Raw genomic sequence first — 15512 nt, 5'->3', positions numbered from 1 at the left:
ATATATAAATTCAACAAAAACAATCAAAGATCTGTTATTAACAGTTTACATCGTATGCTAATCTCTGAGAGAATTTAAGTAGCTTGTTTTGCTTCGTATTATGTGCGGAAAACATTTTTTTTGTGTTTTACTTTTGCTTTTTACATCGTTTTGTGTTTTGATTTTTCTTTTAGAAAAGGGGGGTGCCGTGAAATAGTTTTTTTTAATGATTCCGTGAGGGGGGGAAGTTGTAAGTCGAAGTTGACGTCACTATGGTACCAGATGTAACGGAACTGTGGAGAAACAATCCACTATGTTGATCATGCAGAGAGGAAGTCAATTTAATAAATCGTCTAATGGAAAAACGGGGAGAGGATCTGAAAAATCGGTCTACACTGCAGTGTAAGAGGAAGAATCAAATGTTAACACTGCCGAAGAAGCCGTTAGAGTGATTACACCCAGACAGACAGGTTATTACAGAACAAAGACAATTGCATATTGAAAACGGCTCTTTTTAGAGTCTCAAAATCATTTCAAAAAGAGTCTGACTATTGTTGATATATTAACTTAAAATCACGAAGGGAGGAGTGTTTTTTTTTCTTTCTTTCATTTTCCTCTTCGATCGTTTAGTTTTCGCTTATTTGAATTTGTCTCCAGAAAATTAGTAATACTTACATAGAGCGCCGAAGGACATTTGTGCTAATTTCCCAAAAATGGTTTGTGTGTAAATTCTTTTATTTTGCGCTAGACTTGACTGCCAGAAGGTATAGAACCACTAATTCGGACACGGTCACAAAGAACGTACAAGAAAGTAGTACATATTTAAAACAAAATAGTTCCTACGCATAGGTGTAAATATAAAACTATGTAGAATATATTTTAGTTATCAAGATATCAAATGAAAGGTGAAGGACTAGTGATCCTCGTAGAACACATATTGACTGATAGTTCTGAATAATGCAAAGATGTATAAATGAATTCTAAAATTAAGGGCATATTTTGCCTGTTTCTCAGATATGAAGTACCTGGTTTGGTGTATTCAAAGTTCCGGAAACCAGTACGGTCTGATGTATAAATAACGGTATATTGATCCCCCTAAAAGATTTGGAAGTGAAAAATAGAATTTAACGTGGATATGAATGGGGGAAAAGAATAGGTCGTATGCCTGTCCCAAGTCAGGAGTCGGTAATTCAGTGGTTGTCATTTGTTGTTGTCTATCATATTTGTTTTTAGATTATATTTTTTTTACATAAATCTGGCCGTTAGTTTTCTCGTTTGAATTGTTTTACATTTGTCATTTCGGGAACTTTTATAGCTGTCGTTGTGATATGGGTTTTGCTCATTGTTGAAGGCCGTACGGTGACCTATAGCTGGCAACTTCTATGTCATTTGGTCTCTGGTAGAGAGTTGTCTCATTGGCATGCAATCATACCACATCTTATTTTTTTATATAACTATATATCTCTTAATCATAAAAGCTTCCGCCAATGTTTCATACAATTCTTTGACAGTATGACAAGGTAATGTTTTTTTTTAATCTTTGCATTGCATTGCACAAAGATATGAGGGTCTGGATGCGGTTTACAAAATAGAGAATAATGGGCAAAACGTGCAGAATAAAGGGCAAAAAAAAAGAATAGAGAATACCAGGCAAAATTTATAATGAATCAAGAATCAAAGCACTGTAAGCGCTATAGGCAGTTAACCAAAAACCAAAGCAAAAATAATTATGAAAACTGTGGCAGTGTTGCTTCATTTTTTTTTTTTAATTTGAAAGAACAAACATTAAACATTCGTATATTGTACATGTATGTTTATTTAATGAATTGATTATTAAGGCAAATTAATTAATATTTTATCAAGGTTCTCAAAAGCAATGCATATATCAATGTATATTTTTAATGATGAGTTTGCAATGGTACAAGTTCGCAATGATTGCAGTTGTTGTAGTTGGTAGTTAATGTTGGTGCCAGTTGACTTTTAGTGGTACAAGTTGACGTAGTACGAGTTTGTAATAGTATGAATGGACTTGCTTCCCTGGCAGTAAAACTGTGTTTGGGTTCTACAGTACAAAAGTTTTGAGACACAAATCAGCCAAAGGTTTACTACTACAGGGATCAAAGGTGAGGTCTGATTGACCTGCCCATAGTAAATGTAAATGATCCTTACCTTCACCAAGTCCATGATGTCACTCCATCCCAAGTTTGGAGTAAAATGACAGGTGATTATAAAACAGTTGGTCAAACATTCTTGGGCTTTACACTGCTTGAAAGATTTATATGTTTTCTTTAAAATGAGCCATAAATAAAAATTTTCATAGGCCCAGAAATAATTAAAAAAATAAGTAAAGTAAATTCAATTAACCTAGACTTATTTTTGCATCAGTTAAATTTTATAAGAAACAAGAAATAATTGTTACGAAGTCTTCCAAACAGAGCTCCCATAATTCTTCATTCCCATGGTCGCCTGACATTGGGCAAAGTCCAGTACAAATTGGTTAGGTATAGTAATGTGATATGCATATGTGACCCCTAGGAGATTGACCCTGTATATCATTCAAATCTTCTTGAAATGACAAACAGGAATAAATATGGTTTAGGGTTGGGTATCTCACCGTTTACAAGTTCTCAAAAAGGGGGGGAGTGATCCCCAGGGGACTTACCCTGTATTTCATTCGATTTGTTTTATTGTCCCATACAAGAATATATATGGTTTCGGGGTGGGGGTCTCAACCGTTTACAAGTTTTCAAAAATAAGGGGGGTGGGGTGACCCCCGTGGAATCCCCCTATAATTCATTTGATTTGTTTTATTGTCCCATAAATGAATATATATATGGTTTAGGGGTGGGGATCTCGACCGTTTACAAGTTTTCAAAAATAAGGGGGTGGGGGTGACCCCAGGAACTCCCCTATATTTCATTTGATTTGTTATCTTGTCCCATAAATGAATATATATGGTTTACGGGTGGGGATTTCAACCGTTTACAAGTTTTCAAAAAGAAGGGGGTGGGGGTGACCACAGGGACTCTCTTTATATTTCATTTGATTTGTTACCTTGTCCCATACATGAATATATACTGTTTAGGGGTGGGGATCTCGACCGTTTACAAGTTTTCAAAAAACAAGGGGGTGACCCCTGTGGACTCCCCTATCTTTCATTTGATTTGTTTTACTGTTCCATACAAGAATATATATGCAGTAGGGTGGGGATCTCGACCGTTTTACAAGTTCTCAAACATAAGGGGATGGGGTGACGCTGGGGATTCCCCCAAATTTTCATTTGATTTGTTTTATTGTCCCAACACAAGTATATATATGGTTTAGGGGTGGGGATCGCGACCGTTTACAAGATAAAAGCACATTTTCGAATTGAAGGGGGTGGGATGACCCCCAGGAACTCACCCTATATTTTATTTGATTTGTTCTATTGTCCTGTTATTATTACTGAAGACCGTGTGCGTCTATCACTTACTATTTTCAAGTAATAGTCATTTGAAAATTGAAAAAAAATAAAATCCCATAGGGTTCTATATTAAACTCCTCCCTTCTTAAGGCCCCTCAAAATACCCCTAAATAGACCCCAAGGCACAAACGAAAGATTGATGGCTCCGCTTGACATGTTAGTCTAACATTTTATGAAACCCTAAGTAAATCTGACAAGCGGTCCGAGTTGTCTCTGGGACGAGTTGTCCACATTTTATAAAACATCCGATCAACGTCGATTTTCATCTTTGTCATTCATAAAACAACAACAACTTTATCAGTAAGGGGAAAGAACTCATTAATCTAACGCAAACATGGCGGCTATCCGGGGAAAATCAAGTTTTGTGTTTACAAAAAGGTTGGTTATGCAGATCGTATGAAGAAGAATGACTTGTTACTTTGCCATAATTTATTTAAGATCATGATCTTTCGGTTTATCTATATGCCTATTATAATCACACGGTGCAAATATGTTAAATCTGACTGCAAAAAAGTTGTGCTATTGAAAAATGTTAAAATTGAAATCCCAAGATAATGGGGATTTCAACTTTTTTAAATTTCTGGCGTATAAAAGATATACTTTCATATTTTTTAAGTTATAACTTAAAATATAATTGATATATTATTGTTACTTGATATTATATGTTGAAAAAGTAAGATCGGTAAACAAAATAACGAGTTTTCAGTTGCACATATTGCATGTTGTTATTTTATTGATATGCTAATGAAACACAACGTCAATAATTGTTTACCACCCAGTACATTTCCAACTCTAGAAATAGTCCCTAATTCTGAAAAGGATGTTCAGAAGCAAAAGTGATTTGCAATTTACAACCATAATGCAATAATTAGTGTTTAACATGCATGATGTACAAAACAATATACATGTTCAGCTTGGATGTTGAGTTATGCAGTGTGTCTGGTAGTTATCTGAAGGTATAATCCATAGCCAAGGTCAGCTGACTTGGCTATCATATATGTGTCCATCTGATCATCTATCCCAAATTTATATGTACATGTAGGGCCTAGATGTCATTTAGTCATGTCGTATGGTTGCTGTCTCAGCATACATTGATATATACCATGGCAGTATCTTTTTTATTCAATTACCACAATAGAAAAGCTCGTATATTACATGTATATATATAGCAAAATTGCAATTAATTATTTAATAGAAATACATATTGTACATTCCTCTTCTTAGACAGTCTGCACCAAAATCTTTTCGAACTACTAGGCAAATATTCAGACATTTTCCTTATGTGTCTAAACAAAGTTTTGCAAAAATTAACTAGTCCAAATAAAATTTTACTAGTCTGGGGCATCAGACTAGTGGCTAACAGTGCAGGCTGCTTCTACATTTACACATACATGTATATATAGTTTGTATATGTACAATGTACATGAACTGCATCAGATGTCTTGTAGTAATGTCAGGTACAAAATGTAACTAAACTGTAGTGTGCAGGCATGAATCATGGGAAGTTATAAGTTGGATCTGGGGCCAAGTCAATCTATTGACTTGAAAAATGGTTTTGCTGCTTCTCTGCTAAGCACCCTCTGCTTTAAGGGGTAACTAGAGTAAATACTTGGTCAGCTGAGGACTTAAGCCGCTCATGTCTTCCTGTAGAATGTTTACAGTAGAAATGGCATGTTAAAAAGGTGACTAAGTTCGCCTGTCTAGCACAAAGCAGTGTTCATACTCACATTACATAACATGTAAAGTTTGCCATTGAATTTTACAGGGTTGGCAAATTATTATAAACCTGATTTTCTAAGGTTAGGCAATACCCCCAGAAGTTGGTATTAAATGCATGTTGTACTGCATGTACTGAGTAATGTGGTTGTTGTTTTCTTGACCCATGCTGGATGGGGGATATAGAATATTTTGTAGAAGTACCTTGCGTCCATCTGATGGTAGGTATACATTGTACATTTTTTGGTGTCAGAAGTTATTAAAATCATTATCAAAGGTTAATACATTGTACCAGCAAGGTCTTGGAACTGTTCAGTCAAATTGTTTTTACAGGAGTTATGCTGCTTGTTAATAGATATTATAGGGAAAATTACATTGTTAGGGATTTCTTGACTACATTTTGTAAGATATTTAATACATAGAAGTATATAAGAACCCAACAAATTTTTCTTAAGTAATATATAATTGTCCTTGGACAGATAAAATATGTGCCACATTGGAAACTATCTGTCAATATTGTCATGTTTTATTTAATTTTAATTTTACACAAAACAGTTCAAACATATTGTAGTTTCATAATACCATTGCCATATATAAACATTTTACACAGAAAAACCTTGAGTTATTTTAAGAAGAGAAAAAAAAATCAATTTCTTCAATTTCTCAAACAATTTCATATACTAAATGCACAGAACAAGTATTGTATAAAATAAGGATATTAGATATATGTGATATGATTGCCAATGAGACAACTATCCAACAGAGTTTAAATGACAGGATTAAAGCAACTATAAGTCAACAAATGGTCTTCAATAATGAGTAAAACCCATACCTTATACAAGACCCTGACATAACAGAATGGATCAAAGAACATTATTTGAACAAAAAACTTTTTTTCCAGTTCAAAGAATATTACTGGTATTGTAATATTTCATTTTTTTTTTTTATTTACAAATTGTTTGTTCACTGTTGGTCACTTAATGTAAGTGGGAAAAACTGATTGGATAAAGATATTAAACAGTCTTTATAGTACAGGTGAAATAGGTGAGTTTTCACAGTAGTAAATTTGTTTGTTCTTTTTGAATAGGGGACATTTCAATAGTAAAATTAAATCGGTATTAATATTTTGCATTGTAATTGGCCACTGTACCATTTGTAGTTAAATTAAAATAAAGTTGTTATGTTTTGATTTTGATAAAACAGTTTACCTTTTACTGCTATAAAATGTTTTATTCTTTATTTCATCTCTCAATTTCAATTTTTGCAGGAGACTCATCTGATTGTGGAGTTACATGCATACAGATGCTGTTTTGAATCATAAGAAATGACTGATATTAATTAATTTCTTCAGTTCCTCATTAGCTTCTTCACAAGGAATAAATTGTGTAAGGAGTTCTATATTCCTATTTAAAGACCTAACTTTTTTTTCCATTTGAGTGTATGAAAGCAAATTAATTGAATTCATTCTGAATACTGAGCTTATATAGTTTTATGTACTTGTATATGTGACTTTATCTTTATTTGACTTTTTATTTATAAGTTATCTAAACATTAATAATTTTATTCTTTGTATGAGAAGCTATAAACAATCGACTATATATATATATTTTTTTCTCGCCTGCGATGAAAGTCCGGGAAAGTGAGACATAAGGGTTCCTTTTCTGGCGACGATGGCTCTGGCATCAACAATTGTTAAGTTTTCTGCTTAAGTTAGTAAGTTTGACAGGTATTACTTGTGATAGATCATTGATATTTAATATAAAGTTGTATTACTATCAGTACATATCAGTTTGACAACTATTTTGAGGCCCTGTCCCTAGGATATGGTGCAGTGACTTGGATTTAGAGATTTTCAATATTAATAGAAAAACAAAGGTTATGGAGTATCCATCCATGACACAAAATCAGTAAATGCACAACAAAAAAGCAAAGGAACAGTGCTTTTATTGCTGTTCTTCATCCCAAAGTCACAGTGAGACCTCAACTCTGAGCAAAGAAACTCTCACTTCACTGCAAGTTTAAGACGGCCCCTAGCACCGGCTTTAGCGGAATTTTTTGCAAAAATAATTTGGATAGACTTTGTAAGATGTAACACCACTCAATCAGGCTAAGTCGAAAAAGAACATACTGGAAAGTAGTACATATTTTAAACAAAAAAGTTTACTGCATAAGTTAGTTTGATAGGATCTAATTCTGACACATACATTACAATATATCCAAAAATAAAGTAATTGTCTGATACAGAAGTTTTATATGTTTTAAAGAAATGCTGTTTTTGCCTTCTTTGTTTTTATTCCCTTTGAAAATATATCATTTTGTCCAACAAATTTAAAAAAAATCTGCATCAAGGCTTTGTAATATTGCAAATATTTGACCTGATAACAATTTAGACTGTTGGAATCATCATTGGCATCATAATGATATCAAGTTTGACCTGACATGAGGAAGGCAAGTTTCATAAACTTATGAAACAATAAAATTGAGAATGGAAATGGAAATGGGGAATATGTCAAAGAGACAACAACCCGACCAAAGAGCAGACAACAACCGAAAGCCACCTATGAAACAAGTTTGTTTTGGATCAAGAAAATACTCAAATTAATACAATAAACAATGTATACATTGACATATACACACATTAAAAATAGATGAGTTATGAGAGAATCCTTTTTTATAAGCTAATCTGGCAAAAGTGACTAATTGTGTCTTCATACTCAGTTCATTGTTTGTCGTCTGTAAACCTTTTAGCTCACATCCCCATAAAGCCACTGAACTACTGTATAAACTTACTTGTTGTCCATTGTAAACTTTTTACCAAACTTGAGGTGAATGGTTCTTATGGTGTCTAGTATAAACTTTGTTGATTTTTATTCTGGTCAGTCTGTACACAGCAAACACTTTTGGATGAGTCTTTAAGGAATTATTACCATTAAATAGTGATTTAATCAATTTTTGCATTTTGGGCAAATTCAATAGTAGTTTAAAAGAGAAACTGTAACCAGCCAAAATGATCAGCAATATGCATGATTTACATATAAGATATGCATGCTGAATTAGAATCGGGTCTATAATGTAAGAGAGTGGCCATTTTTGAAGATGCAAATAGATCCAAGTGAGTGACACCATAGATGTATACATCTATGGTGACACAGACTATTGTCTAGTTAAAAGAGCTGCCCTGAAACTACTGAACCAATTCAAACCAAAGTGACATGATCGATGGTGCTTAGTGGTGTGTAAAATATTGCTTAAATATTGTATGTCAATAAAAGACGAGTTGAAACAAAAAAAGATCAGCATTTTAGGCGCATTGAGCCTGTAGTTTACCATTTTGCTGTGACTGATAACAGCTTCATATCAGGATCAGTGCTGAACTTATATACTTTGTTGTGTCTTTCTGACGAAGTTTTGTTTATCTTTAAAATGTCACAAAGAGTGGGTCATGAATTAAATTGACCACTGTCTCGAGTCACAGGGAGGACTGGGCACTAACAAACATTATTAACCCTGCCAGGTTCTGTATGCGTTTGTCCCATGTCATGGAGGATCAAATTGAGAATGGAAGCGGGGAATGTGTTAAAAGAGACAACAACCAGACCAAAGTGCAGAAAACAGCCCATAGCCACCAATGGGTCTCCAACACAGGTGCTGCTGTATTTCGGTGATTGTCGTTGGTTGCTGGCTTTCATATTTTATTTTCGTTTCTGATTCTGATGGTGTGTTTTAAAAAACAAGAATCAAAAGAATTTGTAAAGATTTGGGGCGGTCCAGAATTGCTTGTACGATTTAATGCTAAACAATGATACATTATCCAATTAAAGGGGGCGTATGCATTCTACGCCCTCCCCCTTAATCCATACATAATTGGATTGAGGTGAGGGGATGGGTAGACAAGTGGACCCGCCCACCCTTATAGGAATACATGTCTATTGCATTTAGACTGTATGCCCCACTCCTGATGTTTTTTAGTGGTTCCCCCTTTTTTAAATCCTGGATCAGCAACGGATATGGTATATGAAACATTGATTGAAGATGAAAACAGGGTAAAATATGATGTAAAGCAATGCATATATATTACTCTTCAAGAGTATTTTGAAATCGCTTGCCAACCCGTGTATTAAAAAAGTAAGATATAATATAACGTATTAAGGGAAATCATAAATTTATACAAAATATATTCATTCGTATATCTGCATATCCTAGCTTTTTTGTGAAAGGATTACGTACCGAAGTACCACCTACCGAGAGTTCAAATTTTTAAATTCATATAATGAGAAAAAATACAATCAGTTAAACTGACAAATTCTTTGAATAGGAATAAACCATAAAGGTAATGAAAACCGTGTGTTAAACTTCAAACACAATACCAATACCAAAGGTTACGGCTACAACGATTATTAAAAAGAAAAAGAAAGGGAGTCATAAAATTTAAATTGCATGAATTATAATATAATAGCCCAATCATTTATGACCTCGGAGTCAATACTTTCTATTTCTGTTTTCTGATATTTTCATTGCTTATTTTACTATTTCTTATATTTTATTTTCTATATACCATTTTAAAATCAAATGTACCCCCTCCCCCTAAAAAAAAGAAAGAAAGAAAAATGAAAATACCACCAAAAGCCTTTGAAAAGAAAGGATAATGCGCACGTTTACGGACTAGTGTAACAAGAGAGAAAAAAACAACCGTACGTAAAATCATAGCTGTATTAAAAAAACCATACATCTATGGTAAAATCCAGGATTTGTATAGTGAAATCAAATCCTTTGTAAAATGAAACAGTCGGTCGAATACACCGCGGACCAAGTATAAGGTGTACATGAAGTATTGCAGATTAACAACAAACTATCTGCTATTAATTCGATCACCGACAAAAAAAAAAAAAAAACAGCAAAAAGCAGAAAAAAACTAATTAATAAAAAAAAACACTGTCGGTAATGGTTATACCAGAGACATGTATCTATATGTCTCTGGTTATACTATCTTCAACAGTATAATGGAGGAACGATGTGGCGCGTGGTTGTGATTAATACGCCGCCTAGATAAACAAAACTGTGTATTGACCTTTTAGTGATAGAAAAACAGAGTTCAAATATATAAATATTCATGTTATAACTTATTGTCATACTTCCGTCAAAACTTTTAAACCAATAGCATGACACAAATTATTTTTCGAACAGCTCTGATATTTTCTCATAAATTATAGTCAAACCCAGAGAGGTTCGAACGAAATCTTCCAAGCATAGTATCATTGGTTTCCTTTCCCCTTACTTATATTCCCCTGACTTTATGGAAGTACACCACTAATTCATGGCCCCGTTGCTTTCTATGTTAAATTCCTCAATTTCAAGCAGACACAGCTCTTTTGTTTCAAGTTCAAATAAAGTGACAATCATTGCATGTCAAAGCAACACTTTACGGTGTCTTGTACTGGAAAAATCAACATACCTTTAATGGCATATAAGAAAGAACTGGTTCCCGGAACTTCGGATGTACCAAAACAGGTACTTCAGATCTGACATACAGGCAAAAAGTACCCTCTTTATAAAATTTGGTGCAGTTTTTTTAATATTTAAAATTATAAGTCAAAAAGTGTTCTACAATGATCACCAGTCATTAAGCTTTCATTTGATATCAACAATACCTAAATATTCTACATATTTTGAAAGTTACACTCATGCGTAGGAACTATTTTGTGCTAAATATGTACTACTTTCTGGTATGTGCTTTCTGGCCGGGCCGAATTAGTGGTGTTACACCTTATTGGCAGGTTCAGTCGGAATAATTTAATAAAAGAAAGGAATTTAAATGTGCATACATTTAATTGAAATTAATTGATTAATCACAATCTTCTTAAACGAAAAGAAGATCATGATAAACAAAACTTACTTTATAACATCAGAATACTTACTAGCTTACGTTTCGTGTAAGTTAAAATTACCGCCAACTTAGACTACTATGTATAACTTTATTTCCTCTATCATAGAGATTTGGTGTACATGAACAATATTGCTGCGCCGTTTGCCATTTGGGAAATGTAAACGACTTGCAATTAGAGATTTTCGGCGATGAAATATTTCATACAATTGTTCTTTGTCATCTTAGCCAAAAGCTCTTAGCCAAAAGCACATGGGATAATAAACTACGTACGGATTTCTATTGAGCACTACTGCCTATGTGCAACTTCAAAAATTTTGGGTGGTTCGACGATCATTTAAGGTTTTTCTGGTCATATTTTTTGTATTCCAGAATTGAAAGTATGAAAAAAGTGCCCAATTAGTTATTAATAACATATTACCCAGCTAGATAATAACAATAGCACTTTTTACAACATTCAGTGGGAAGAACACAAATCTAGGGTGGTAGCATAAGGCAGCTTAACTGCCTAAAAATGGATCAACAAATTAAGAATGCAGAATTGAAGGACCCCCCGCCCCCATCCAGACCCTCTTGTACTGTTTATGGCGTTGCTGTATGATATTTTCTCTAAAGTACAGTAACCGATATTAGAGTGCAGGACATCATATCATTCTTTAATAACCTATAGTAAACGAAACATAGCACGATGCACGAATAAAAAGAGGTGTGAGGTATACGTCAATGAGACAGCAACCCAACTACAGAAATAAACCGAAAGACATCTAGAGGGAGATCTGTAGTCTTCAACAAAAGACAGGTGTCCTAGAAATATGTCTTATAAGTGCTATCAGATTTCCTTTTTTTCAGCCAACAGTGTACACGGAAAATTAAGTGTGAAATAGAAGGAGAATCAGACAGGGATTATACGTCAATGTAACAGCAGCCCGACAACAGAAATAAAAAAAAAACATCTTGATGCATACATACAGTCTTCGACAAATAGACAGATGACCACCAATACACAATATGTCTCGCTCTTAATAGTCTCGATTCCATGAAAGATATATATATATATAAATTCAACAAAAACAATCAAAGATCTGTTATTAACAGTTAACATCGTATGCTAATCTCTGAGAGAATTTAAGTAGCTTGTTTTGCTTCGTATTATGTGCGGAAAACATTTTTTTTGTGTTTTACTTTTGCTTTTTACATTGTTTTGTGTTTTGATTTTTCTTTTAGAAAAGGGGGTGCCGTGAAATAGTTTTTTAATGATAAACATCGGCTATAAAATGAGATAATATTTTCAATGTTTAGAATATGAACAAAAGAAGATGCAAGGTATACATCAATAAAACAGCAACCAAACAACACACAACTGAACGGCATGCTATTCCGGCTGTTTTTACTTTATTAGATTGTAAGTTCGAATCTACAACACCTTTCACGTGCAAGGGGTTGAGTTATGATGATTGACGGCATAATAGTGAAGTAAATTAGCAAAATACTTAGAATTTTAGAGCGGGACTTTCTTCCGTGCAGGCCTCTGTAATAAAATAGGCGAGTTACAGTGTTGTGCAATGCCGTCAATCCGTAGATATGTCCTATTTTCGGTGCAAAATATAGTTAGCATGCATTTTGTGTCCGGGGATACATGGACACGTATGTATGGCTTCACCAAAAAGAGTACAAATATAAACAGCGTTATATCTATATATAAACAATCAATAATCAGGCGCGTAGCAACCGGTACGCAAAAACGCAGTTGCGTACACATCGAAAATTATACAAAAATAAAAATATGGTAAATCTAGTAAGAATAAAACTAAAGTAATAAATAAAATTAAAAACTATCTTACAAACATGTTAATAATCATTTTGTAGCTATATTCCGTTCCTGAAATTACTTTTAATTTACGGAACCAGCATCATGTTTATGTTGCTGATGCAAACAATTAAAATGGTCCTCGAGGTGTCAGAAAACAATTCTATGTCTCCTTACCCAGTCCTGACATCTTTTCTGAAGATTTCAAAATAACTGACGAAATAAAATATGACGTTCTAAAGAGACTATGGACAACGATTCATTCTCATGATTTTCATGCGAGGTATGCATAGTCTTAATTACATACGTCGTCATAACAGATTTTTTTAAACAGTCCAGTCTGACTTAAGTTTAACGGGGTTGGAAAAGGGTAATTTTCGTGCATAGTGCTTGCCGTTTTTTTTCTTTCTTTTATTTAAATTGACTATCATCGAGTTTTGACTTTTTTATTTTTACGTTCGGTTGTGCAAGACGGGTGCCTCGTTCAAAGTGTTTCCCCAACTTAATTATACGTGCTTCGAGATTAAAAGTGCTTATTTTCAATGCTTCGAGATTTAAAGTGCTTGTATTCCATGCTTGGTAAAATTAAAAGACTATCGTTTAGGAAGTTAATAAAAAGAAATCGGAAATAATTTGATGATTTTCCTTACTAGATTTGATTCAGATTTTGGGACTTAAAACGTATATATTATATACTTGCTAGTTAAAGGTTTCCAACGTATGATACGCGTTCGTTATCAACGTTCATGGACGAAATTATTCACGTTCACCGTGAAATTGTTATTCCTTTTATGTATTTAACGTTATTTCCGTGCAAGTACCACCCTTTACCACCCCTTTTAACCTAAACTAACTAGCAGCGAATATTATTTTAATTTAATTTAATCAAGATCAACCCACTACACATTAGAAAATCCAAATTCCTAAGCCAACAGTACTTGTTTGTTTTTCTCTAATAAATTTTTTTTTTTGAATTTTTTTTTTTGTTAAAGTTGACTTGTTACTCATGAAAATAAGATTTTGGTGAGGTCATTATAAGTCCTAGGAAATTGCGAGAATGCAGGATTTTGCACCATTTACCAAGAGCTTCTGGGGGCCCCAAACCCCCCTGCCGTTTGACTTCCTCCTTCGGCATTGAGTACACATCATATTGGCCTAGCCACGCCCCTGATAATAGTGGATACAGTTACCAAGTGCTATTTCTTATATAAAACTTAGGATTCAGGCGGACACAGCTAGACACAACGTTATTTCTATATAAAATATATAAAAACTAGTGACTACAGACGGACTTAAGTGGACACAACGTAATATCTATATAAAACTTATAGAATCTGCTGGCTTCAGGCGGACACAGCTGGACACAGTGCTATTTCTATATAAAACTTAAAGATATAGGGGGAGATAGGCGGACACAAGTGGACACATCGTAATATCTATATAAAACTTATAGAATCTGCTGGCTACAGGCGGACACAGCTGGACACAGTGCAATTCCTTTATAAAAATTATAAAAAATGGGGATACAGGAGGACACGTGGACACAACGTAATTTCTATATAAAACTTATAGAATATGCTGGCTACAGGCGGACACAGCTGGACACAGTGCTATTCCTTTATAAAAATTATAAAAACTGGGGAAACAGGCGGACACAAGTTGACACAACGTAATTTCTATATAAAACTTATAGAATCTGGTGGCTACAGGCGGACACAGCTGGACACAGTGCTATTCCTTTATAAAAATTATAAAAACTGAGGATACAGGCGGACACAAGTGGACACAACGTAATTTCTATATAAAACTTATAGAATCTGGTGGCCACAGGCGGACACAGCTGGACACAGTGCTATTCCTTTATAAAAATTATAAAAAATGGGGATACAGGCGGACACAAGTGGATACAACGTAATTTCTATATAAAACATAGAATGTGCTGGCTACAGGCGAACACAGCTAGACACAGTGATATTTCTATATAAAAATTACAGAAACAGGGGCCTACAGGCGGACACAAGTGGACACAACGTAATATCTATATAAAACTTATAGAATCTGCTGGCTACAGGCAGACACAGCAGGACACAGTGCTATTTCTATATAAAACTTTAGGAAACAGGGGTCTACAGACGGACACAAGTGGACACAACGTAATTTCTATATAAAACTTATTTAATCTGCTGGCTACAGGCGGACACAGCTGGACACAGTGATATTTCTATAAAAATTACAGAAACAGGGGCCTACAGGCGGACACAAATGGCCACAACGTAATTTCTATATAAAACTTAAAGATATAGGGGGAGATAGGCGGACACAAGTGGAAACAACGTAATATCTATATAAAACATAGAATGTGCTGGCTACAGGCGGACACAACTGGACACAGTGCTATTCCTTTATAAAAATTATAAAAACTGGGGATACAGGCGGACACAAGTGGACACAACGTAATTTCTATATAAAACTATAGAATCTGCTGGCTACAGGCGGACACAGCTGGACACAGTGCTATTTCCTATTTAAAACTTTAAGATATATGGGGATACAGGCGGACACGAGTAGACACATTAATGTAATTTCTAAAGAAAACGTATAGAATCTGCTTGCTACAGGCGGACACAGCTGGACACAGTGCTATTTCTATATAAAACTTGAAGAAA

The 15512-nt window shown here is 34.3% G+C and overlaps 1 protein-coding gene and 1 long non-coding RNA gene across 3 annotated transcripts in view; one reads left to right on the top strand and one right to left on the bottom strand.

The window, feature by feature from the left end:
• Window positions 1-15512, bottom strand: part of LOC127716501 (uncharacterized) — a 295020-nt gene that overhangs the window by 256729 nt on the left and 22779 nt on the right. The window lies entirely within an intron of this gene.
• LOC127716524 (uncharacterized) lies at window positions 6115-6939 on the top strand. The gene is made up of 2 exons (XR_007988974.1): window positions 6115-6202; window positions 6426-6939. It is a non-coding gene; the product is annotated as an uncharacterized LOC127716524 (long non-coding RNA).

Source organism: Mytilus californianus, unplaced genomic scaffold (genome assembly GCF_021869535.1).
Source record: "Mytilus californianus isolate M0D057914Y unplaced genomic scaffold, xbMytCali1.0.p SCAF_9, whole genome shotgun sequence".
Lineage (NCBI taxonomy): Eukaryota > Metazoa > Mollusca > Bivalvia > Mytilida > Mytilidae > Mytilus > Mytilus californianus.
The sequence above is the reverse complement of the archived record's forward strand: the minus strand, read 5'-3'. Positions and strand labels throughout refer to the sequence as shown.